This window comes from Ranitomeya variabilis, chromosome 8 (genome assembly GCF_051348905.1).
Source record: "Ranitomeya variabilis isolate aRanVar5 chromosome 8, aRanVar5.hap1, whole genome shotgun sequence".
Lineage (NCBI taxonomy): Eukaryota > Metazoa > Chordata > Amphibia > Anura > Dendrobatidae > Ranitomeya > Ranitomeya variabilis.
The window spans coordinates 174,932,616-174,959,964 of NC_135239.1; the positions used below are offsets into that span (position 1 = coordinate 174,932,616).

The following is a 27,349-nucleotide window of genomic DNA, read 5'->3' on the forward strand; positions in this document are numbered from 1 at the left end:
GAATTTACTTTGATCTATAACTTTGTTCAAACATTAGCATAGGCCGGATAAAAAGTCAGTTTGTCTAATTTGTCACAGGGGAAAAACTGCTGGACGTGAGAGTCATTTACATAAAGCGCATCAACATTTGCAACCTTTGCACAATCTGTGTGTAGGTTTTGGAATATGGCCGACATAATTTCCCTGGTGTCTTTTTCCAACGGATAGAGAACTGCGGCACCTGCTGGGAGGCCTGCCAGATCTTTCTTACTAACAAGAGAGTCAATTTAGGTCACCCTGTATATCGGCTCATTCTTATGAGCAGTTTTAATTAATTAAATTGTCCATTTTCCAAACAGAATGCTAGATGAGCAAATTGTTCTGAAAATATTGTGGTCACCAGGTTTATCGATCAGTTGACTATTTGGAAAGTCGTGTCCATGCAAAGTCAATGTAGAAGTTTGGGTGAATGAGCTGAATAGGGTATTCTTCTCTGCAATAGGAATAACCCATGTTGAATGTGAGAATCTCCAAATACTCAACTTGTGTGAAGGATTTTAGTCTTCTGTTCAGTCACTTTGCAGTTAAGTATTTATGGGTGTGCTATGCACCTGTCCTGGATCTGTGCTTTGCTTTCCTCACCCTGGTCCGCTAGAATCTGTTGTGCTCCACGTCAGGCTTTTCAGATGGCCCATGTGAGCATCTGCCAGAGCCTATATAAGGCTCATCAATACACATACCTGTGTTTAAGTATGAACTTACTTCAGTGTTGCTAAGGTTTTCAGTTTCTCTGTGCACATTGACTTGCTCAGCTGCCTGTCTGTGGTCTCCTGGATGTCTCAAACCTGCCTGCTGTTTCCAGCATCCCAGCTGCCTATCTCTGGTCTCCTGGACATCTCCCACCTGCCTGCAGCTTCCAGGATCCCAGCCGCCAGTCTGTGGTCTCCTGGATGTCTCCCGCCTGTCTGTAGTTTCCAGTATAACAGCTGCACGTGTCCTGTGTGACTTACCCGTTTGCTGGTTAGCCTAAAAGGGGGGTTTAAATGGAATCAAAGTCAGTTTATACAGAACGCCCAGCAGCATTGAATGACCGCCGACTAGTTGACAGTGGTTGTTGACCAGCCTCTTTACACAGTTGAACTACAGTAAACATATTTGGGTTTTTTTTTTGGCTGCACATGTCCTGTTTGCTCAGGAGGATGTTGTGCTGCCGAGAACTGATCTATTTTGCATCAAAAAAGATAATGAATGAGCATTTAGCACTCATACGTGAAAAACGAACATCTGAATGAGCACCAAGTTGTTCCTATTGTTTGATCGTTTGCTAATTAAGTTGTGGAACATCTTCACTTGTGGAAATGGATATTAAAGGCCCTCATACACTTTAGAAAGCTGTTAGACAATCGTTAGGCCAGCAACTATCTTGCTTGTCTCTCCCATACACAGGAGTGCTCACTTTGTGGAAGAACAACAGCCAGATATCTCTGCCGACGGCTTATCAGTTAAAGAACAAAGGATGGGCAGTCCGAAATGAGACATGCTGGATGCTTATATCTCCCAACATCAACCATTGGGGTAGAGTTGGGGGGCCCAAACACATTAGACAGTAAGATGAACCTGCCTTATTCATTTTTCAAAAAGGTACAATCCAACAATCAATAATAATGAAGCCCTGCATGACTAGGGTATTGTAAAGTGTCTACAGCATTAAACGGAATTTTTCACCACATTTGACCTTTTAAAATGGTCATACAAGTTAGAGTCAAAGAATAAAAGGTATTCCTTTATGCAGTTACAATAACTCCCTGGTGCCTGTGCAGAACAAAAGTGAAGCCAATGCCATAGAAGGTCAGAATGTTGATGAGGAGCGACGGCAGTTGGAATGCGCAGGCGCTGGACTTCCAGCTCCGCACCTGACATCACAGGTACACAGTGACAATGTGGGAGGAGAAAGATAGGATAACAAAGTAAAGAGGCAGTATTATCTTCCGGGCAGCGAAAACTCTATAGCCTGGAAGGGGTCATTTACATAAAGAAATAAAAGATGATTTTTCTACAACAAGGCATTATCCATGAGACATACAGGTATCTCTTTTTTCACCAGTCTATAACCTGTATGACAATATTAATAGGTCAGATCGCTCAAATGTGATGACATATTCCCTTTTATCCATTTTTGACATACCGCTGAGTGACATTGAAAATAAGTAGCCACAGTAGTCTTTATTGATTACAACATACAGTATATCAAACCAAGCATAAATGCAATTTATTTCATGAGGAGATCCTGGATGGCCTGACACCACTGGACAGCGCCAGAATAAATACTCCCCAGCCGCACCACTCCAGTTCGGGGTTGACATATGGTGCTGTCCCCTTTGCAAATGTATCACTGTTCCTCGGGAACTGCCCAAGAAAGAACTAAACCATAGCTCAATAATGGAAGGTCAACATACCTCTGATGTGACCCTACCCCCATTAACCAAGGCCACCAAGGCCATCCCTGACCTCCAGCTGCTATGACATAAATATAAAATAGCCAAAGACCATAACACCACCATCAGAACTTTTATGTTAGCAAAACAAAATGGGGCATAACATAAGGGCGGGTGGACAGGTCATTCACCGGTCCTGAGAAGTCTATGATCCAAGGCTGCTCCTCTTCTTTTGAGGTACCTCAGATACCTCCACCCCCTTCCCACAACTTACCCAATCCTAAACAGAATCCCATTCCATGGGCCCTAAACTCAAACCCCACACCTCCTAACTTTCTTTTCTGGTTGTGCAAAATAATCTATATACCCTTTCCTAGCAAAAAAATAGCTATTAACCCTTTCCGAGCCTCCTCCTTCCAAACCCCTTGTGCAGGTGTTTGCGTCATGCAGTTTACTTACTAAGTGAACCTGATTTGGGATAAAGACTGTTGGAGGACCGTATAATGCTGTGGCATATATTGACACTCTATAAGCTAAAGAAAATGGTTTTAAAAGAAAAAAACACTATCTGGCATAGTAGCAAAAATAATGCACCACTACCATGTGTCTGGTCTGCGATTTTGGCATGCCAGATGATAGAGGGTGGTGTGGCAAGTTTACATGGATTATCTTCTGCCATGTTCGACTTTTGCCCATTGGCGCATTACCGATTACCGCACACACCGTCAGCTACAACGACAGCACTTCCTATTAGCGTACCTCATCTAGTCGGACAGTCTGGTCCCCTTTGAGGCTATTTTTTTTGTGTTTCATTAGAAAAGGGATTCTCTCTTTACATGACATGCCGTTTGAAACTTTACAGCACAATTAGAAGGGAGAAATCTTCACTCTTTAAGTCTTTTCAGAAAGGTTTGTGATCTGTCATCTTGCTCACAGTACATTAGTAATGCGTAGGAGGAAAGACACTATTGCTATGTCTCTAGAGAACTGTCAACTGATGGTTTTTAAGGAGAAAAAAACTATTCTTTACCAACTCAGGATATGCAGTCTTTAGTATTAGTCCTAATCTTTGTGAATTTAGATTCACATACAAGATAAAGTGGTTGTCCCTTCAGAATATATGGGTACATGGTCATTATAGAAGTATATGTCTTGTTTGGGATCTCTGTTTTACGAGCCAGTGAAGAAACTCAGCACCTCTGGTACACTCTGGATATCCAGGTACTACACAGACAGCCATTCATCTGAATAAACTACTATTTCCTGTGAACCTCAGGGGCCGGACCTATGGAAATCAATGGTTATAATGATTTAATGCACCCTAATAAGCACTGGTCAGTCTAATAGAGATATATTTATATACACTCCTATACATGAAAATTGCAACACCAAAAAGGAGAAGTCGAGGAATTATGGAAATCACAGGTTGGATAGACATGTTAATGATTTGCAAATTATGTAAAAATGGAAACAGAATTTTCAAAATATCTCAATTTATTCATTGCTGAGTATGAGCACCATTTTCAGAAATCCCCACATTTACATTCCTTGACTGCCATCAAGAAGGTTATTGATGTTTGTCTGAGGAATGTTGTGCTACACTGAATGCATTAGGGCAAATCATCAAGATCCGCTGCTGGCAGCTCCATTTGCAATTACTGTCAAGTGGCATCCAAAAATGCACCAAGTGAGAAGTCTGGAGACGTTACCGACCATTGTCACATGTTTAGGCCACACAGGCTGCTCACAGTAACAAGCAACATGAGAACTGGCATTAATGTGATAAAACAGCTCCTGGGACACTTTGGAGAAATGGCCGCACCACTGGTTCTATGATTAATCCATTCTTTACTGCAAATAAAATTGGACATCACATACCGTAGCCTAAGGCATCAAACAGTATCTACATAAACCACAAGAAGGTGTTTTCACGCTATTGGGCAACGAGCCAGACGTCCAGCTACAGGTGTTCCATTGACGTCATACCACTGCTCTCAAAGGCTAATGGTGCAGAGCGAGAGAACAATGGAGGCCGAAAAGGATGTCTATCCTCTTCAGCCATTATCTCTGGTTTTGTCTTGGATGCAGTAATAGCCACAAATTGGTCTGAGACCACGTGGGCAAAGCTATGAAGAGGATTTGCAAGAAAATGTCAAACTGGGATTATGGTGTTGGGTGGCATAGTGAATGCTAGCTTGACCCTTCTAGTCTTTACTGTTTGGCTTGGTATGTGGCAACCAATATTACTTGCAGTACAAAGCCATTTCTGCAAAGTGTCCAAGGAGCCGTTTTTCAGCAGTAGAACACCGGGCTGTATTTTCCTGGTGCAACTGTCAGCAGCCTGCATGGCCTAAACGTGCTACCGTGGCCTTCTTCATGTTGCAATTACAATGTTGAGGGATACTTGTTAATAATAAGAACATGCAACTATGCTGGATCGATTTGCAAATGGATACTGATGGATCCTGGTAGTCCAGGTTGACTTACAATTGGATCAGCTTTTGACACATTTCTGATGAATGAAATTTTGATTAGTATGTCATGGTAGAAGAGAGTCTGAAGAGTATGATGTTACATATTATCAACATTCTGAAACAGTTTTATGGATGTGGCTGGAAAGGAACTATGTCATACATTTGGTGGACGCGCCCCAATACCTCAATATAATGCAGTTAACATTAGATATACAGTGTAGTCTCATGTCCACCCTCATTCAATATTTAATTAGCTAATACCCTCTTGCGGCTCCAACATCCTTATTTGCCTGGACCCTACTTCCTCTTATATTTGTGTGTCCTAAATTGTGGTTGCAAGGTCTTGGTGGAAAATATAGTCAATTAATATTCTAATTAAAGTTTCCGCTGTGTTACATTCACTTGGTGAGGTGGATTCACAAATCCGCAGGTCAGCGTGAGATCGCGGACCCAGGTCATTAACACAGCAGGATGAAAAGCAGCCGGACATCACATGAACTAGCAAGGTAGGACACACCGGTTACGACAGAACCACGAGGGTAGATGAACACTGGAGAGCATATGAAGAGTAAAATGGCAGGTCTGAAGCAGAAGTTAGCTGTAGGTGCGAATTGTAGAATTCGAAGCAGATTTCAGCATACTGTAATTTGAACAGCCTCTAATAACAGTTCATAATGCTTACAGCAAACGATGGGTTAATCAATTGGTCTCAGAAGCCATGGATGTAAGTTGTAGAATCCATACAACTCAGAAGATTTGGCATCCTTTGGTAATATACTCAGTCATAACTCAGAGGAGACCTAGTTAACACTAGACAAATGGCCCCTACCTGCTCTTCTTTGTCTCTTTTTTTTTTTGTTCCCAGAACAAATAAGAAAAATGATGCAAAAATACATCATTTCCTTACATTCGTTGTGAAGGAAAGTACACCATCATATTTTTCATCAGCTGTTAAAGGTTTTTAGATCACAGCAAATGAAATTCACAACCTTACAACAAAAAAAAATAGGTAACGAAAAATTGGGACTCTGGTGACAAATTTTCCCTAACATTCACATGTATCAAGATTATAGATCATGGCAATGTCAACGATGTAACAAATGACCCCGCTGGATCGCCTTGTAACTCTGTGTGACAGGTAGATTGTGGCATCCTTTGAGCAAGTAGCATTAAATATGATGGTGGGTGTTAATAGCGGAGCTTTGGGAATAATTGCTCTTGTACAGTGACACAGGAGAAGGCTATTCTGCCGCTGTGTCTTTATAGCTGGCATAAACAACTCGTTTTGGCTATCATTGGATAGACTCAATAAATTAAATTCTGCCATTTATAAACTTTGCAGTAATCCCTACGTAGAACATAATTTTGTATTAAAAAATCTAACTAATTTAGTTCAATGAGGTACAGGGCTGGGGCAAAGAGCTAACTCATTCTTAAAGGGGTTGTCCACTCCTTGGACACAGCTAGCGACAGTTCTGCCGCCCTCCAAAATCAGGGTCACGTCCAATCCAGTGCAGGGGCATGCTAAACTGTCAGTATTTTCATAGACTGGGGGGTGCTGAGCGTCCTTCAGGTGTTCCCTGTTCTAAGTGATTACCCAGCTGTTTAGGTAATCTGTCAATTCCAGATCTCTGTCAGTCGTAGCCTTCAACTCAGTGGTGTGTTTTCTCTGTGCTCTGAACTCTAACATTCTGATCTTTGTTGCTGGACCTTGAATTTATCTTTTAACTACTTGTTTGTACTACTCCTTTTGCCTTGATGCACTCTGACTTTGGAATTCTGACCCCGGCCTGTGACCTGACTATGCTTTTGTCTCTTTCCTCTGTTTATGACATATCCTCCTGGCTCTTGACCTTGGACTTATTGACTTCCCTGACTCAGGGCTTATCCATGAGAAGTGACTCATTGTCACATTATCTAGAAATGAATGTTTAAACTAAAAGGAGTTTTTGTCAGAACAAAATGACTATTCCAACCAAGCACATCTAGCTCCTACAAAAGTATATGCAGGAAAAGTAGGTGGGAAGGTGCTCTGAGCTGCTCAGCCACACCAAGGGTGCATCGGGCACCTCATAAGTATATTTGAATAATGAGCAATTTCTGGAAAATGCAGCAACATATTTGAACTCTACAAGGTGTAGTGCTAGATTTTAACACCCATTTGATGCTGACAGACTGCCTTGAAATAAGAAATGAAGTTTTCATCATTGTTTGTTAGTCTGCAGCATTTTCTACATGATCCTGAAGCCACTGTTACTGAAATGATGCAAAGAACGTGGTAGTGTTATTTTAAGACTCAAATACCCATTTAAACAGTAGCTAAACTTTTTTTTATAAGTATTTTGATAAGTGACGAAACGTTATGAAACTTTGCAAGTCACTTTATTAGGGAATGTGTCTTTATTCCTGTAAAAAAAATGCAGGTAAGTGTCTTTCCAACCCTTGCCTTTCCCCAATCTGTTTTCCTGCCTTTGGCTGCATTGATATCAGAAAGCACTAATTAGGAGTACAGATGATGGCAGTGATGGGTCAGCACATGTGCCCTGCTCTGAGTGTTGCATGCAGCAGCTTGTCCCCATAGTTAGCGAGTCACAGGGGCTGAGCTGACCCATCGCTGGGCTGAGGAAGACATACTTTAAAAAGCCCCCATAAACCGAGCCGCATGGGAGACAAGTCGGATAAGCGGGTCCTTAGCTGCTTCTCCTTGCCAGCTATCCTACATTGACAGCTTTCTTCTTGCCTACGTGTATTAGGAGAGACCTGTCACTCCAGGGCAGCATAGGGGAAGAGGCGCCAGGGACTCACTTGACCGACTACCTGCCGGCGGCTTTTAAAGGATGTCCTTCTTTGAAATGAGACAGTCAAGCATACTTGGCTGAGATCTTGCAGCCGATGTCTGATACATGCTGCCTGTGGGTCAGGGAGCATGTATCGGCTGTCAAGTTCTCTTTCCGAAGCACCCAGACACCTCGCCCCAGCCCGGATGAAATCTATATTAATGTGTCCTCGGTTTACATTTTATATTTAGCATATATTTATCTATTGGTGAAATGTCATTGGAATATAAGACAGCGGGAATTGCACAGTTTCACTTGATTGTATCTGTTTCAGGTTGTGGAAGGAGCGAGCAGCTCTGTAAGTGATACCATATTACTATAGCCATGTTGGGGTTTTTTCTGCCCACCTTACAAAGAACTTGGAAATAAGCCTGTCTCGTGTAGCACCTGGGGCTCATGCGGGAAAGCAATCCTTAAATGCAGTTTTCCGATGAGTAATTTGTCTTTTTGGCAGCATGCCGGCTCTCCGTAATACACAATCAGAACACCTCTACTAATTGAACTGTTTCCCTTCACTCATGACGTATTGCTCAATTGACACCTCATCTACAGCATGTCCATTGTATACAGGCTGGGCACATATAGACCTATTTACTAATATTGCATTTTTCTCCATCACCCATCCCATTTACTGACCACCATCTGACATCAGTTTATATTCTTCACAGCTAATACTAACCAATTTTCCCTCCTGCTTATAAATTGATAGATTTCCATTTTGAAGGCCCAGAAAGCTGAGGATCAAATCAATTGCAATAAAGAACAGGGAGTTAAATAAACACGTGTAACTATGGATGAACGGATGTTCATCATATAGATTCTATTAGTGAGATAGCTAGAGTTCTATGGGACTCTATGGGACAAAATTTGGATCTGAGCCCTGACCAACAAATTGCTCAGATGTACGGGCCCTTGAAGGTAGCGTTCTAGAGTCTATAAAAACATATGTGTTCTGTGTTATCTCCCCTCCATAAAGAAAAAAAAAGACTACAGAAAAAATATACACACCTGATACAAAAAAAATGAGTATTCTCATTTTCCTAAGAATACTTCTAAATAGTAGCCATATTGTTCCTGATCATCTGCTGTACCAAAAACGTACCTTCCCAAATTGTGAAGAACAGAAAGAGGGACAAATTATGTGGCGCACGTAGTGCTCTGTGCCAACTTTTGGCCACTCCCCTGACCATACCCCAATTCCCACCCATTTACCGTTTCTTGTCTGGCAGGAGGAGATGTCAGAGGGGCGGAGGTAGTGATGGAATTCGGCAGACAACGAGACTGCAGGGTATAGATTAAAATCCGGGACTGTCTCCTGTATCTGGGAAGGTTGGGACTCGAGATGAGCGAATCGATTCCCGGGTCTCTGGTCCAGCATCAAGATCAGTGGTGCCTGGAGGCTGGATGGGAGGCTGCAATTTTCTTATCTTCCGCGTCTCTGGAGCGTCGTTTGATTAGCCAGGGCTGATGCGATGCGAACGTCATCAGTGCATCCTGATCATCTCTAGTTGGGACCGTAGTCGAAGCAGCCAGAACTTTCTCATCTTTGTGTAGCTTCACTATATGACATCTGGCCATTTTCTGTCTGTAAGGCCACATTCACACATAGCGTAAATACAATGTTTTATTTTCTGCAGGATCCTCACCAAACTACGCAACAATCATCTTCTCTGATTATTGCATTTTTGTTTCAGTTTTTATGCGCTTTCCCCATTATTTGATGCGTTTCGGGTGCAGATATGAAGCCACATTTTTAAGTGGTTTTTATACTGCATAAAGTCTGCATTCTGCACTTCAAAAAGTAACTGTGTTTTTTTTACACTTTTTTTTAGCCTCCATATAGAAGCCTCCAGAGGAAGAAAAAAGCACCAGAAAACACACAGTTCAGACATGTCTTTAGATGCCCAAGGGGCACAGTTTTCATGAAATCACATCCACTTTGCTTGGACAGTTAAACATAGCAGAATTTGTTTAAAAAAAAAAAGCAGGAAAAAAACACTCATCATTTCGCATTACATAGCCTAACTGTCCAAGAAAAGGAGATGTGATTTCATGAAAACTGTGCCCAGTATGTGTCTAAAGATGCTGTTAGGCCTGTTTCACACGTCAGTGGCTCCGGTACGTGTGGTGACAGTTTCCTCACATACCGGAGACACTGACACACGTAGACACATTAAAATCAATGTGTCTCTGCACATGTCAGTGATTTTTCGCGGACCGTGTGTCCGTGTGCAAAACACGGAGACATGTCTACATTTCTCCGGCAGCATGGTCCGCAAAGCGTCCCGCACACGTGCACACGGAGAACAGTGTGCACTATCCTCCGTGTGCACGTACCGCCGCAGGAGAAACAGCGCTACAGTTAAGCGCTGTCCCCTGCTTTTGGTGCTGAAGCCGGCATTCATTCCTTCTCCCCAGCAGCGTTCGCTGGAGAGAAGGAATGAAAAATCAAGGTTTTTTTTATTTTTTTTGTGTTTAAAATAAAGTTTGTGGTCACCTCCCGTCTACCACCCCCTGTGCGCCCGCCCGCTTGCATTAAAATACTCACCCAGCTCCCGCGATGCCTCCGCTCAGCGCCGGCAGCTTGTCCTGTGTGAGCGGTCACGTGGTACCGCTCGTTACAGTGATGAATATGCGGCTCCACCTCCCATAGGAACGCTGCTGGGGAGAAGGAATGAATGCCGGTTTCAGCACCAAAAGCAGGGGACAGCGCTTACCTCTAGCTCTGTCTCCTGCACGGTCCGTGTGGTCCTCAGTCGGCACAGGGGTGGCACACGGCTGCCGCACGTGTGCCACACTGATGTGCCACGTGAGCACACGGACACACGGACACGGATAACTCCGGTACTGATTTTTCCGGTACCGGAATTATCTGGACGTGTGAGACTGGCCTTATACTGTGCGTTTTTGGTGCATTTCTCCTCTATGTCTGAGCCCAAGGTTGATGAGCATAGAGCAACTGGATGAGCTGGAATTAAGTTTTTACATTTTTTATGGGTTTAATAGTGAAAAAAAAAATCAGTCACTCAATTTTTTTATGCTATTTTTACCAGTCCCCGTAAATAATCAGATTGCTGTGTTGTGCAGGTTGTTATGATTGCACAGACACCAAATATGCTAATTTGTGATATTTATTATTATTTCAAAATCACAGCAAGAATTACATTATTATAATAGTTTTTAATTATTTTTTAGTAGTTTTATAATAATAAAAAAATCTTTTATTTTCCCTCTAGAATAAAAATACACAGAAATACACATGTACAATGTAACTCTATGTACATGTATAATCTGCCTGTGGGTTCTGGGGCTGTAATACAGATAAAGTACACAAAATCCTCCAAGTGATGTTACTGGAGCCTGTGGTTCAATAGCTATAGCTTTTGCCTGCAGTTATAGAGGTTGTGGGTTGGAGTCCCCAGGAGACTCACAAAAAAAGAGAAAATTACATTTTTGTTATTGTTTTTCATTATTTTTAGTAGTTTTATAGGAACAAAAATATCTGACTTTTTCCTCGCCTCTAGAATACAAGAACATAGAAATACACTGCTATATACAATGTATCTCTATGTACGTGTATCATCTGCTTCAGGAGTCACTGCCTGCAATACATCTCAAGATTGCCAAATGCTCCCATCTTTTTTATTGTGGGCTGTGGCTTGTAGCTAGAGCTGCTGCCTGCGAACATGAGGCTGTGATTTTGACCTGATCACAAAAGAAGAATCGAATATTTTATTTACGTCAGTGCAGAGAGATGCGGCCCCACACCCCCCAAGGAGGAGCTATAGAGTGATGAAGACGTCGGAGAAAGGCGAGTATTAGAAGTCAGACAAAGCCCCGACATGGCGGGACAGTCCCGCTGAATCTGGGACAGTTGTAAGCTATGCCACAACTAATATGCCAATAATAAAATCACATAAAAGGGAAAAATACTGCCACACAATGACTATATATTATCACCGCATAGTGTATGAATATAACCACCATCCTGTTACCCAAGAACATCCACTATACCAATACCAGTATACCAATAATATTACATGCAAAGTGCCTCCTGTTAATTATCAATAATTACTAGGAGGCACTGTGGTAGGACTATTTTTCAGTGTTGTTTGCTATAACATTTTTTTGGGGTAGTATATGTATCTCTTTTACTGTTAGGGGTATTGTCTATGTCATAGAACTGCAGGGAACTTTCTGTATGGCCCCGTGTACTGAGATTACTGGGAGATGCTTTGTATCTGGATGGAAATCTGATGGGCAGTCCTTAGGCGTCAGGCATTGTTATTGATGACCAGTCTTTAGGCATCAGGCATTCTTATAGATGGCCAGTCGTTAGGCATCAGGCATTGTTACTGGTGACCAGTCCTTCGGCATCAGGCATTGTTACTGATGACCAGTCCTTAGGTATCAGGCATTGTTGCTGATGACCTGTCCTTAGGCATCAGACATTGTTACTGATTACCACTCCTTAGGCATCAGGCATTGTTACTGATGACCAGTCTTTAAGTGTAAGGCATTGTTACTGATGACCAGACCTTAGGCATCAGGCATTGTTACTGTTGACAGGTCCTTAGACATCAGGCGTTGTTACTGTTGACAGGTCCTTAGGCATCAGGCGTTGTTACTGATGACCCGTACTCAGCATCAGGCATTGTTACTGATGACCATTCCTTAGGCATCAGTCATTGTTACTGATGACTAGCACAACCTATACATTTTCTTCCAAAATTAATATATGCTCCCAGAGCGACAAAAAAGCATTTAAACCTATAAGAATACAGCCCAAATCCTCAAGATACTTCAAATGATATTTCTGAGGAGTATATATCATAATGGAAGCAAAACGCCAAAATGTACAAATATACAAATTTTATTTAGATATCATAGTAAACAGTAACATCATATTAATAGTAAATCCACAAGAGAAACCAATAACAAACAAAAAAACAGAAGACAAAAAATTATATTGTGCCAAGCAGCAAAGCGCAGGATAGAAACCACACCACAATAGATATCTGTATAAAAGGCCCCTGTCTGGGATACCATGTGTTTAAACAGCCATGGTTAATTAGGTCTGATGGACCCAAAAGGGAAGGGTTCAAACATAATATAAAGGAGCTGAAACGATATAATATATCGTGTGCACCAGAATAACTGACTAGTTCGAACCACTTACATAACAGGTGAAGAAAAAAATAAACAATAATATGTTATCATGCTGTACCTGTAGCCATGGCTGATCTAAAGACGGTGGGTAAGTCCTGCTGCCGTGCTGCCGAGCGCCAGGCATTGTTACTGATGACCAGACCTTAGGCATCAGGCATTGTTACTGTTGACAGGTCCTTAGACATCAGGCATTGTTACTGATGACCATTTCTTAGGCATCAGGCATTGTTATTGATGACCAGTCCATAGGCATCAGGCATTGTTACTAATGACCAGCCCTTCGGCATCAGGCGTTCTTACTGATGACCAGTCCTTAGGTATCAGGCATTGTTACTGATGACCAGCCCTTTGGCATCAGGCATTGTTACTGATGACCAGTCCTTAGGTATCAGGCATTGTTACTGATGACCTGTCTTTAGGCATCAGACATTGTTACTGATTACCACTCCTTAGGCATTAGACATTGTTACTGATGACCGGTCTTTAGACGTCAGGCATTGTTACAGATGACCGGTCTTTAGGCGTGAGGCATTGTTACTAATGACCAGCCCTTAGGCGTCAGGCATTGTTACTGATGGCAATTCCTTAGGTACGAGGCATTGTTAATGAGAACCAGTCCTTAGGCGTCAGGCATTGTTACTGACGGTGAGTCCTTAGGCGTCAAGCATTATTCCTGATGGCCAGTCCTTAAGCATCAGGCATTGTTACTGATGACCAGTCTTTAGGCATCAGGCATTGTTACTAATGACGAGTCCTTAGACATCAGGCATTTTTACTAATGGCCAGTCCTTAGGCATCAGATGTTGTTACTGATGACCCGTACTTAGCATCAGGCATTATTACTGATGACCATTCCTTAGGCATCAGGCATTGTTATTGATGACCTGTCCTTAGGCATCAGGCATTGCTACTGATGGCCAGTCCTTAGGTATCAGGAATTGTTACTGATGACCAGCCCTTCGGAATCAGGCGTTGCTACTGATGACCAGTCCTTAGGTATCAGGTGTTGTTACTGATGATAAAACAAAGTCCAGCTCACCATAATCGGCATCCTTAGGAACTCGGAGCACGGAACCGCTGTGTCAGGGCGTGGAGGAATCGAAGAAAAAATGAGGAATCCAGCTCAACGAGGTAGTGAAAAAAACCTTTCTTTATTCACTTCAAATCATGTTCAGTGGAGGATAAAACATCAGCAGCAACAAAGAATAAAAAGCGATATCAACGCGTTTCTGGTGAACAAGCACCCTTAATCATGATATGATCTGATGGTTGTTACTGATGACCTGTCCTTCGGCATCAGACATTGTTACTGATTACCACTCCTTAGGCATTAGACATTGTTACTGATGACTAGAGTTGAGCGACTTTTACTTTTTCAGGATCGAGTCGGGGTTCGCGAAACCCGACTTTGTCAAAAGTCGGGTAGGGTGAAATTGGCCGATCATTGCGAAAAGTCGGGGGCCGACTGAAACACGAAACCCAATGCAAGTCAATGGGGAATAAAAGTCGGCAGTGAGTGGAGGACAGGAAAACACCTACAGAGCCCATTTTAATGTCAAAAACATCAATTATTGTTACTTAAGCTTGTCAATCTTAATTAACCTTATAATAATAGTTAGGTTTTGAAAATTGGGGGTCATTTGGTTAAAGTTGTGGGGGGGGGGAGGGCTGGCTCAATTTTTTCTTGGGCCCAGGAAATGTGGAATACGTCACGGCGGTGGAGCAGGGAAAGGTAAGTATTTCAACTTTGCAAGTGCTGTGATCCAGAGCAAGCAGGGGGCCCACTCGTTCGCATTGGCACTGGCACAGGGCCCCTCAAAGTACGCCGTTGTGTTTGACGGCGGGGGCGCCTCCCACCGGCAGTGACACTTTTGCGTACTATGACGGGCCCTGTGACAGTGACGTCGCCAACGAGTATGCCCCCCCACCTGATGAAGGAACCTGCACTTTCATATGCACCTTCCTCTTTGTCCCCGTGTAAGGTGGTATAGTATGCGGGAAGGGGGACCTGACTTTCAGCAGGGTCAGATTCTGGCTGTGTAGAGTGCAAGGGGAATGTAGTGGTCTGGGTCAGTGTACCAGCAGACCCATCAAGCAGTGGCTGGGTAATAGGCAGGATGAGGAGGAAACACAGATATAGGCCCAAAATAAAAAAGGAGGCTAAAAGCAGAAAAAAAATTGGTAACAGGAGTAAACAGGCAGCATTGCTTTGTTCAGTGGAGGACAACAACAAGCAGCAGCAGACACTGTTAGTAGGGCCCAACCAAACTAGTAGGGCAAATACAGTTTCAAATTCTAAATACAGGCCTAAAGCCTGTAGATTGAAACTCAGCTTTGTTTCTTTGAGGAAACCAAGAGGCAGCAGCAGACGTCACTAGGCCCAAACCAAGAACCAGGCCAAATGCAGTTTCATATTGTTGATAGAGGCCGAAAGCCTGTAGATTCAAACTCAGCTTTGTTTCTTTGAGGAAACCAAGAGGCAGCAGCAGACGTCACTAGGCCCAAACCAAGAACCAGGCCAAATGCAGTTTCATATTGTTGATAGAGGCTGAAAGCCTGTAGATTGAAACTCAGCTTTGTTTCTTTGAGGAAACCAAGAGGCAGCAGCAGACGTCACTAGGCCCAAACCAAGAACCAGGCCAAATGCAGTTTCATATTGTTGATAGAGGCCGAAAGCCTGTAGATTGAAACTCAGCTTTGTTTCTTTGAGGAAACCAAGAGGCAGCAGCAGACGTCACTAGGCCCAAACCAAGAACCAGGCCAAATGCAGTTTCATATTGTTGATAGAGGCCGAAAGCCTGTATATTCAAACTCAGCTTTGTTTAGTAGAGGTAGAGTGGGCGCACCCACCTGTCCAGGCAAACGGCACTTGCACGGGTGCTTGCGCCAAGTGGTGACCACGGTCCTGTGGGGGGAGTCAGCCCATTTAGGGAGGTATAAAAATGGCCTATGGTGGACATTCAGCAGCTGCAAATGGAGGAATTGGCAAAGTCAGTAAGAGGAGGGCAAAAGCGAGTCATTTATCACCCAAGCTACGTGTCAGCAGGGGAAGGTGGGGCAAAAGAATTGGCAATCCATGATTGGTTCATTTTAATGAAGGTTAGATCATCTACATTTTGGACATATAAAAAAAACAGCAATATACCTATAAGTAAGTATACTAAACTCAAACTAATCATAAATAATAAGGGGGAAAGCGAACGCTCCCAGGTCTGACACTCTGACGATATGGGTAAATAACCTTTATACTTTGTTATATGTTTTATGTGCGGTCCCTCTTTGAATATGATGCGACACCTACAGTTCATTGAACTAGCGCAGTTACTTTAATAGTGCGACTAGTACTGATATATAACAGGTGCTGTCGCTCTCACTCAAATTGGGTCCATTTAGGGTTACCTTGTATATGCCCACCTGGCAGTTGGTAATTGTCCAGTAATTTCAGCACATAGTCAGTCCTGTGTTTTAGCATTCACGCTACGTTATCACCAAGCTGGATCATCTTCCCTTCCATATTGACAGATTGTCTTTGTACTTGTTATAATGAATATTTATCAACATTATATGTAATAAAATATATATTTTTTATATGTAAAAACTCTTGATTCTCCTTATTTATTTTTTCATCTACATTTTGGGTAGCCAGACGTGTCCTTTTTTCAGTCAGTATTGAACCAGCAGGACTGAAGACTCTTTCTGAAAGCACACTGGCAGCAGGGCAAGCGAGCTCCTGTAATGCATATTCTGCCAATTCGGGCCAGGTGTCTAGTTTAGATGCCCAGTAATCAAAGGGGAATGACCTGTGAGGGAGAACATCGATAAGGGATGAAAAATAGTTTGTAACCATACTGGAGAAATGCTGTCTCCTGTCACTTTGAATAGATGCAGCAGTCCCTGTTGTGTCAGCGGTCATTGAAAAATCACTCCACAACCTTGTCAGAAAACCCCTCTGTCCAACGCCACTTCGGATTTCGGCACCTCTAGCACCTCTGTCATGTTGCCCCCTACGGCAAGTGTGAGGACCATCACCGCCTCCGTGTGCTGGGAATGCCTGAACCAAACGGTCTTCAAGAGTTGCTTGTTTGGTAGCCAATATTTGCTCAAGGTTCTCATGTGGCATGATGTTTTGCATTTTCCCTTTATAGCATGGATCCAGGAGGCAGGCCAACCAGTAATCGGTCATCATTTTGACAATGCGGGGGTCCCTTTTTAGAATACGCAAGGCATACTCAGCCATGTGGGCCAATGTTCCTGGTGTCAATTCACTGGTCCTGCTGGGTTGAGGAGCACTTTCTTGGAAATCCACATCACAAGTGTCCCGCAAGAAACCTGTACCTGACCTTGCAACGCCACCAGTTTCAAGTGGCCCCTGAGAAGCATCCTCCTCCCATACATAGTCATCCCCATCATCCTCCTCCTCATCCTCTTCGACCGCCACCTCGTCCTGGACAGTTCCCTGACCAGACAATGCCTGACTGTCATCAAGTATTCCCTCCTCCTCGGCTGCAGACGCCAGCTCCTTGATGTGCGTCAAACTTTGCATCAGCAGACGCATAAGTGGGATGCTCATGCTTATGATGGCGTCGTCTGCACTTGCCAGCCGTGTGCATTCCTCGAAACACTGAAGGACTTGACAGAGGTCTTGTAGCTTGGACCACTGCACACCAGACAACTCCATGTCTGCCATCCAACTGCCTGCCCGTGTATGCGTATCCTCCCACAAATACATGACAGCACGCCTCTGTTCACACAGCCTCTGAACCATGTGCCGTGTGGAGTTCCACCTTGTTGCAACGTCGATAATTAGGCGGTGCTGTGGAAGATTGAGCGATCGCTGATGGTTCAGCATACGGCTGGAGTGTACGGGCGACCGGCGGATGTGCGAGCAAAGTCTTCGCACCTTCAGGAGCAGGGCTGGTAACTCCGGATAATTTTTAACAAAGCACTGCACCACCAGGTTCAAAGTGTGAGCCAGGCAAGGTATGTGTTTGAGTTGTGAAAGGGCTATGGCAGCCATAAAATTCCTTCCATTATCACTGACTACCTTGCCTGCCTCAAGATGTACACTGCCCAGCCATGACTGAGTTTCTTGCTGCAAGAACTCGGCCAGAACTTCCGCAGTGTGTCTGTTGTCGCCCAAACACTTCATTTCAAACACGGCCTGCTGACGCTTCCCACTAGCTGTTCCGTAATGGGACACCTCATGTGCAACACTGGCAGCTGCGGATGGAGTGGTCGTGCGACAGCGCTCTGTGGATGAGCTTTCGCTTCTGGAGGAGGAGGAGGTGAGGTGGCGAAAGTCTACAGCCAACTGTTTCCTAGATCGTGGGCTAGGCAGAACTGTTCCACTATTGCTGTCCCCTGTGGATCCTGCATCCACGACATTAACCCAGTGCGCCGTGATGGACACGTAACGTCCCTGGCCATGCCTACTGGTCCATGCATCTGTTGTGAGGTGCACCTTCCCACTGACAGACTGCCTCAGTGCATGGACAATGCGGAATTTGACATGCTGGTGGAGGGCTGGGATGGCTTTTCTCGCAAAGAAGTGGCGACTGGGTAGGTCATAGCGTGGTACTGCGTAGGCCATCAGGGCTTTGAAAGCTTCGCTTTCAACCAACCGGTAGGGCATCATCTCTAACGAGATAAGTCTGGCAATGTGGGCGTTCAAACCCTGTGTACGTGGATGACAGGATGAGTACTTTCGTTTCCTAACAAGAGTCTCTTCTAGGGTGAGCTGGACTGGAGAGCTGCCTATGGTGGAACTAGCGGTGGTGGTGGTTGTGGACATGGCAGATTGAGAATGAGTTGGTGATGTTGGCCTACATACAGTGCTTCCTACCAATAACCTTCTGACTCCCTGACTGCTTTGGCCTAGCGACGATCCCTCCACATTTGCTGCTGGTGTCCTAACCGGTGGGCTTACAGTGAGGGAAGCAATGTTGCAGTGCTGACTACCTTCATTCAGACCTGGTGCACCAACGGTACGGGACGTTAGGTAGTTAGTCCAGGCTTGCAAGTGCATGCTGTTTAAATGTCTATGCATGCACGTTGTATTTAAATTGTTAAGAATCTTCCCTCTGCTAAAAGTCTTTGAGCATTTTTTACAGATCACTTTTGACTGATCATTGGGATCTTGGTCAAAAAAATGCCACACTGCACTCTTCCTACTATGGAATTCCTTTTCAGGCATTGCACGCTGTGTAACTTTCACAGGATGGCCACGCTGTCCTAAAACTGGTTTTGTCAAACGTTTTTTGCCTGATACGGGCCTGCCAGATGACAGCTGTTGCGATGTAGATTGGTGCTGCTGTGGATAACCCTCCTCCGCTTCTGAGCTACTGGCAGCGCCACCCTCTTCCCCCAATGGCTGCCAATCTGGGTCAACAACTGGGTCATCTATCACCTCCTCCTCCTCAATGTCATGTGCACCTTCCTCAGTGTCACCGTGTAAGGTGCTATAGCTTTCGGGACAGGGCACCATAGTCTCATCAGGGTCAGATTCTGGCTCAGCAAACTGCGAGGGCAATGTAGTGATCTGACTCAATGGAACAGCATCATAATCTAGCTGTGGCTGTGCATCAGTGCACTCCATGTCCGATTCTTCTAGTAATGGGCAGGGTACAATTTCCCTTTCTAACCCAGGCACGGTATGTGTAAAGAGCTCCATGGAGTAACCTGTTGTGTCGCCTGACGCATCCTTCACTTTTGGTTTGGGAGAAGGACACAAGGAAACGTCTTGTTCCTGACCGGGAGCATCCACTGACGACTGGCTGCTGTGACATTTTGAACTTTGGGAAGAGGAGGCCAAAGAGCTAGAGGCTGAGTCAGCAAGGAAAGCCAAAACTTTTTCCTGCTGCTCCGGCTTTAAAAGCTGTTTTTCTACTCCCAGGTAAGGGAGCCTTCGAGGCCTTGTGTAGCCAGACGATGACGCAGGCTCAACACCTCCAGCCTAAGGCTACTTTCACACTAGCTTTAACTGCATTCCGTCACAATGCGACGTTTTGCCAAAAAAACGCATCCTGCAAAAGTGTTTGCAGGATGCGTTTTTTCACCATTGATTAACATTAAGCGATGCATTGTGACGGATTGCCACACGTCGCACCCGTCGTGCGACGGATGCGTCGTGCAGTGGCGGACCGTCGGGAGCAAAAAACGTTGCTTGCAACGTTTTTTGCTCCGTCGTAAATGTCTTTTCCGAGCGCGCATGCGCGGCCGGAACTCCGCCCCCACCTCCCCGCACCTCACAATGGGGCAGCGGATGCGCTGGAAAAATGCATCCGCTGCCCCCGTTGTGCGGCGGAGACAACGCTAGCTTTGGGAACGTCGGCCCGACGCTAGTGTGAAAGTAGCCTTAGGTGCTACTGTACTTTTGCCACTACCACCAGATGCAGCACCACCATCAGTACCAGGTGATAACCCCCGCCCACGGCCTCTTCCACCAGACTTCCTCATTTTTGGGGGGGAGACACAGAACCACAACTCTGGCCCTGTGGTATAACAGTAAACTATGAACGTGGCAGAAAGTGGCTGCCTGATATATACGACGCACTAGCAGTACAGCAGAATATACACTGTGTGCAAATTTTAATCTCCCTTTTTTTTGGGGGTGAGACACAGAACCACAACTCTGGCCCAGTGGTATAACAGTAAACTATGAACGTGGCAGAAAGTGGCTGCCTGATATATACGACGCACTAGCAGTACAGCAGAATATACACTGTGTGCGAATTTTAATCTCCCTTTTTTTTGGGGGGGAGACACAGAACCACAACTGTGGCCCAGTGGTATAACAGTAAACTATGAACGTGGCAGAAAGTGGCTGCCTGATATATACGACACACTAGCAGTACAGCAGAATATACACTGTGTGCGAATTTTAATCTCCCTTTTTTTGGGGGGGAGACACAGAACCACAACTCTGGCCCAGTGGTATAACACAACACTATGAAGGTGCCAGAAAGTGGCTGGAATTATTATTTTAAAAAATAAATAAATACAATAACAAGCTCCCTACAATGAGCTCAGGACAAGTATGGCAGCAATAAAAAGGACTGCTGAACACAAAAATGTGGACAAATAAACAAGATAGGTAACTGTGCAGAAAGGAGCAACAGGAATTTTGCTTTTAAAAAAGCAGTTGGTTTGCACAGCACCATGCACACAGCTATGCAGCTGCTGCACTAAAATACGACCTCCACTGTCCCTGCACAAAAAGGTGGTGTGGGACAGTGAAAATCGCTCCAGCACAAGCGGTTTGGGGGTTTATATTTCCTCCCTAACTCTGTCCCTGCTTCTGACTAACTGCAGCAACACCTCTCGCTACGCTCAGATCAGCAGCAGTAAGATGGCGGTCGGCGTGCACGCCCCTTTATAGCCCCTGTGACGCCGCAGACAGCAAGCCAATCACTGCCATGCCCTTCTCTAAGATGGTGGGGACCGAGACCTATGTCATCACGCTGCCCACACTCTGCGTCCTCCTTCATTGGATGAAAAACGGCGGTGACAGCGTCATATGAATCGCGACTTTGGCGCTCTGATCGTGTACCGCATGGCCGATCCCACACTAGGATCGGTTCGGGTTTCATGAAACCCGACTTTGCCTAAAAGTCGCCGATTTATGAAAATGACCGATCCGTTTCTCTCCACCCTACTGATGACCAGTCTTTAGGCATCAGGCATTGTTACTAATAACCAGCCCTTAGGCGTCAGGCATTATTACTGATGGCAAATCCTTAGGTATGAGGCATTGTTACTGAGGACCAGTCCTTAGGCATCAGGCATTGTTACTGATGCGAGTCCTTAGGCGTCAGGCATTGTTACTGATGGCCAATCCTTAGGCGTCAGGCATTGTTACTGATGGCCAGTCCTTAGGCGTCAGGCATTGTTACTGATGGTGAGTCCTTAGGCATCAGGCATTATTACTGATGGCCAGTCCTTAAGCATCAGGCTTTGTTACTGATGACCAGCCCTTAGGCATCAGTCATTGTCGCTTTGGTTGCCGCTGGTTTATACATTTCTTATCGGTTCTTGGAAGATATCACAATGTTGACCTATTCACATCAATGGTACAACAATGTAATACCTGCAGGAACCACTGTATAGTCAGCCAATAGATGGATCCGCACAGATGTGATAATAGCCCATCCTAAGGATAAGCCAGCAATTTGTAAAGCTTGGTCAACCCCTTTAAATGTATGACACGATTTGTGAGTATGGAGTGTATAACACTGGTGTTGGGGGCTTTCGTGTGCTACATATTGTGGAGGTCTTTGTGTCTGTAGTACAGTGGGTACTGTATTAAGGACCTCACTGCATTTTGCTTCCAGTGCCCTGCTCTGTATTAATAGTGGGAATTGTATTAAAGGGATTGTCTGATAAACTACATTTATCATCCCTTGAGACTCACGATTAATATACCATAAATGAGGTCTGGCTGCAGAGACCCCCAATGATCCCAAGAATTTCGTTCTAAAAGTTCCCTTGAGCGTTAGTGTGAGGATGCATCGACCACTGCTACAGATAATGTATAGCAGTGGTCGTCCATGCTATGTCATGGCGATGATGATGCCATAGTGTCGTGGGTTGTGATGGCAATGATGATTTTGCAGTGTTGTCATGGCGACAATGATGTCATGGCCACGATGATGTCTTAGTGATGCCATGGCCGCGAAGATGTCATAGTGACATAATGTCCGCGATGATGTCATAGTGACGTAATGGCCGTGATGATGTCATAATGATGTCATGGCGATGATTATGTCATAGTGACAATGATGTTAAGATAACTCCGGCACACCATGAATCTTCAACCGTTAATATTTATTAGTTGTATCTCAATTCAACAGGTAGCGGGATGTCATGCAAAAAAGAAAAAAGGATCACAATTGTAGACTTACGTTTCGGCATTCACTTGCCTTTCTCAAGGGGTATCAGTCTATTTGTGATGTGGCCAGCAGGGTAAGTGATTCCCGCTTAATCTTTTCAGCGTCCGGGACAAAGCTCCAAGTGAGGACGAATAGCTGCGGTCCTCACTTGGAGCAGCTATTCGTCCTCACTTGGAGCTTTGTCCCGGATGCTGAAAAGATTAAGCGGGAATCACTTACCCTGCTGGCCACATCACAAATAGACTGATACCCCTTGAGAAAGGCAAGTGAATGCCGAAACGTCGGGGATATTCATATAAGTCTACAATTGTGATCCTTTTTTCTTTTTTGCATGACATCCCGCTACCTGTTGAATTGAGATACAACTAATAAATATTAACGGTTGAAGATTCATGGTGTGCCGGAGTTATCTTAACATATTGGACTCTTCTTTTCTCCAGAGCACCCCTGCTTACACATAGTGAGCACCCTTGATTTTTGTTTTCTATAGTGACAATGATGTCATACTGACATCATGGCAACGATGATGTCAGTGATGTCATGGTGACGATAATGGCACAGTGTCGTTTGTAATCATGTGGCGATAATGCCATTGTGTCACCTGTTGCCATGGGCGATGATATCATATAAAAACCTAATTCCATCTCACCCAGTTGGGGCTCATACACTGGCATCGCCCTGTCCTCACATCAAAGATAATAGAAAAAATTGGAGTCCAGCTCAACAGCACTGGATTTTCCTGAGATTTCATGAGTAAGTGTACTCGAAACGCGTCAACTGGGTCATGTTGACCATGTACATTTTTCTTTTGTATGCATGTTTGATGTCATGGCAGCGATAATGTCATAGTGATGTCATGTGTTGTCATGAGGACAATAATGTCATAGTGTCGTGTGTTGTCATAACAACAATGATATCCACATTGTCATGGCGACGATAATACAATAGTATTGTCATGGCGTAGATGATGTCATAGTGTTGTCATGGTGATGAATATGTCAGTGTCGTGTGTTGTTATAGCGACAATCATGTCATGGCTTCATGTGTTGTCATGGCAACGATGATGCCATAGTGCTGTGATGGCAAAGATTATGTCATAATTTTGTCATGGTGACGATTATGTCATAATGTTGACGTGCATAGTGTTGTCATGGCAATGAAGTCATAGTGTTGTCATAGTGACATGGTAACAATGTCAGTTTTGTCATTGTGATGTTATAGGGAAGTCATGGCGACGATGATTTCATAGTCACGTAAATAAATGTATTTATTTCAGTGGACATTGATGGCCTTTATTGGACAGTGAGGATCTATATTACAAATATGCCCCAATCTCCCATCAAGAGCAGAACAGTAACGTTTACCTAGAGGGAAATCAACTTGTAGAGAAGGTAGAGAGTAACAGACCACCACCCTATACATGGAGGGCATGTGGAGAGCGACAGACTCCCACACTATACATGGAGGGCAGGTAGAGAGTGACAGACCCTGCACTATAAATGGAGGGCAGGTAGAGAGTGACAGACCCTGCACTATACATGGAGGGCAGGTAGAGAGTGACAGGCCGTGCACTATACATGGAGGGCAGGTAGAGAGTGACAGGCCCTGCACTATACATGGAGGGCAGATAGAGAGTGACAGACCCTGCACTATACATGGAGGGAAGGTAGAGAGTGACAGACCCTGCACTATACGTGGAGGGCAGGTAGAGAGTGACAGGCCCTGCACTATACATGGAGGGCAGGTAGAGAGTGACAGGCCCTGCACTATACATGGAGGGCATGTGGAGAGCGACAGACTCCCACACTATACATGGAGGGCAGGTAGAGAGTGACAGACCCTGCACTATAAATGGAGGGCAGGTAGAGAGTGACAGACCCTGCACTATACATGGAGGGCAGGTAGAGAGTGACAGGCCCTGCACTATACATGGAGGGCAGGTAGAGAGTGACAGACCCTGCACTATACATGGAGGGCAGGTAGAGAGTGACAGACCCTGCACTATACATGGAGGGCAGGTAGGGAGTGACAGGCCCTGCACTATACATGGAGGGCAGATAGAGAGTGACAGACCCTGCACTATACATGGAGGGAAGGTAGAGAGTGACAGACCCTGCACTATACATGGAGGGCAGGTAGAGAGTGACAGACCCTGCACTATACATGGAGGGCAGGTAGAGAGTGACAGGCCCTGCACTATACATGGAGGGCAAGTAGAGAGTGACAGACCCTGCACTATACATGGAGGGCAGGTAGAGAGTGACAGACCCTGCACTATACATGGAGGGCAGGTAGAGGGTGACAGGCCCTGCACTATACATGGAGGGCAGGTAGAGGGTGACAGGCCCTGCACTATACATGGAGGGCAGGTAGAGGGTGACAGACTCCCACACTATACATGGAGGGCAGGTAGAGAGTGACAGACCCTGCACTATACATGGAGGGCAGGTAGAGAGTGACAGGCCCTGCACTATACATGGAGGGCAGATAGAGAGTGACAGGCCCTGCACTATACATGGAGGGAAGGTAGAGAGTGACAGACCCTGCACTATACATGGAGGGCAGGTAGAGAGTGACAGACCCTGCACTATACATGGAGGGCAGGTAGAGAATGACAGGCCCTGCACTATACATGGAGGGCAGGTAGAGAGTGACAGACCCTGCACTATACATGGAGGGCAGGTAGAGAGTGACAGGCCCTGCACTATACATGGAGGGCAGGTAGAGAGTGACAGGCCCTGCACTATACATGGAGGGCAGGTAGAGGGTGACAGGCCCTGCACTATACATGGAGGGCAGGTAGAGAGTGACAGGCCCTGCACTATACATGGAGGGCAGGTAGAGGGTGACAGGCCCTGCACTATACATGGAGGGCAGGTAGAGGGTGACAGGCCCTGCACTATACATGGAGGGCAGATAGAGAGTGACAGACCCTGCACTATACATGGAGGGCAGGTAGAGAGGAGTGACAGGCCCTGCACTATACATGGAGGGCAGGTAGAGAGTGACAGGCCCTGCACTATACATGGAGGGCAGGTAGAGAGTGACAGGCCCTGCACTATACATGGAGGGCAGGTAGAGGGTGACAGGCCCTGCACTATACATGGAGGGCAGGTAGAGAGTGACAGGCCCTGCACTATACATGGAGGGCAGGTAGAGGGTGACAGGCCCTGCACTATACATGGAGGGCAGGTAGAGGGTGACAGGCCCTGCACTATACATGGAGAGCAGGTAGAGAGTGACAGGCCCTGCACTATACATGGAGGGCAGGTAGAGGGTGACAGGCCCTGCACTATACATGGAGGGCAGGTAGAGAGTGACAGGCCCTGCACTATACATGGAGGGCAGGTAGAGGGTGACAGGCCCTGCACTATACATGGAGGGCAGGTAGAGGGTGACAGGCCCTGCACTATACATGGAGAGCAGATAGAGAGTGACAGACCCTGCACTATACATGGAGGGCAGGTAGAGAGTGACAGACCCTACACTATACATGGAAGGCAGGTAGAGGGTGACAGGCCCTGCACTATACATGGAGGGCAGGTAGAGAGTGACAGGCCCTGCACTATACATGGAGAGCAGATAGAGAGTGACAGACCCTGCACTATACATGGAGGGCAGGTAGAGCGTGACAGACCCTGCACTATACATGGAGGGCAGGTAGTGGGTGACAGACCCTGCACTATACATGGAGGGCAGGTAGAGAGTGACAGGCCCTGCACTATACATGGAGAGCAGATAGAGAGTGACAGACCCTGCACTATACATGGAGGGCAGGTAGAGAGTGACAGACCCTGCACTATACATGGAGGGCAGGTAGTGGGTGACAGACCCTGCACTACACATGGAGGGCAGGTAGAGAGTGACAGGCCCTGCACTATACATGGAGGGCAGGTAGAGAGTGACAGACCCTGCACTATACATGGAGGGCAGGTAGAGGGTGACAGGCCCTGCACTATACATGGAGGGCAGGTAGAGAGTGATAGGCCCTGCACTATACATGGAGGGCAGATAGAGAGTGACAGACCCTGCACTATACATGGAGGGCAGGTAGAGAGTGACAGACCCTGCACTATACATGGAGGGCAGGTAGAGAGTGACAGACCCTGCACTATACATGGAGGGCAGTTTGTGACAGACTCCCACACTACACATGGAGAGCAGATAGAGAGCGACAGACTCCCGCACTATACATGGAGGGCAGGTAGAGAGTGACAGACCCCCGCACTACACATGGAGGGCAGTTGGTGACAGACTCCACACTACACATGGAGGGCAGGTAGAGAGTGACAGACACTTGCACTAGACATGAAGGGCAGGTAGAGAGTGACAGACCCCCACATTACACATGGAGGGCAGTTGGTGACAGACTCCACACTACACATGGTGGGCAGGTAGAGAGCAATAGACCTCTGCACTACACATGGAGGGCAGGTAGAGATTTGCAGACCCCAAACTACACATGGAGGGCAGGTAGATAATGACAGACCCCCTGCTCTGGACTTAGCCCATGGATGCCACACGTACCTATTATAACCTATGCAGCGGTGGCACATATCTTTGTTTTC

General features: G+C 45.5%; 1 protein-coding gene across 9 annotated transcripts in view; it reads left to right on the forward strand.

Annotated features, from left to right (window-relative positions):
- IQSEC1 (IQ motif and Sec7 domain ArfGEF 1) overlaps positions 1-27,349 on the forward strand; it is a 746,975-nt gene that overhangs the window by 336,177 nt on the left and 383,449 nt on the right. The window lies entirely within an intron of this gene.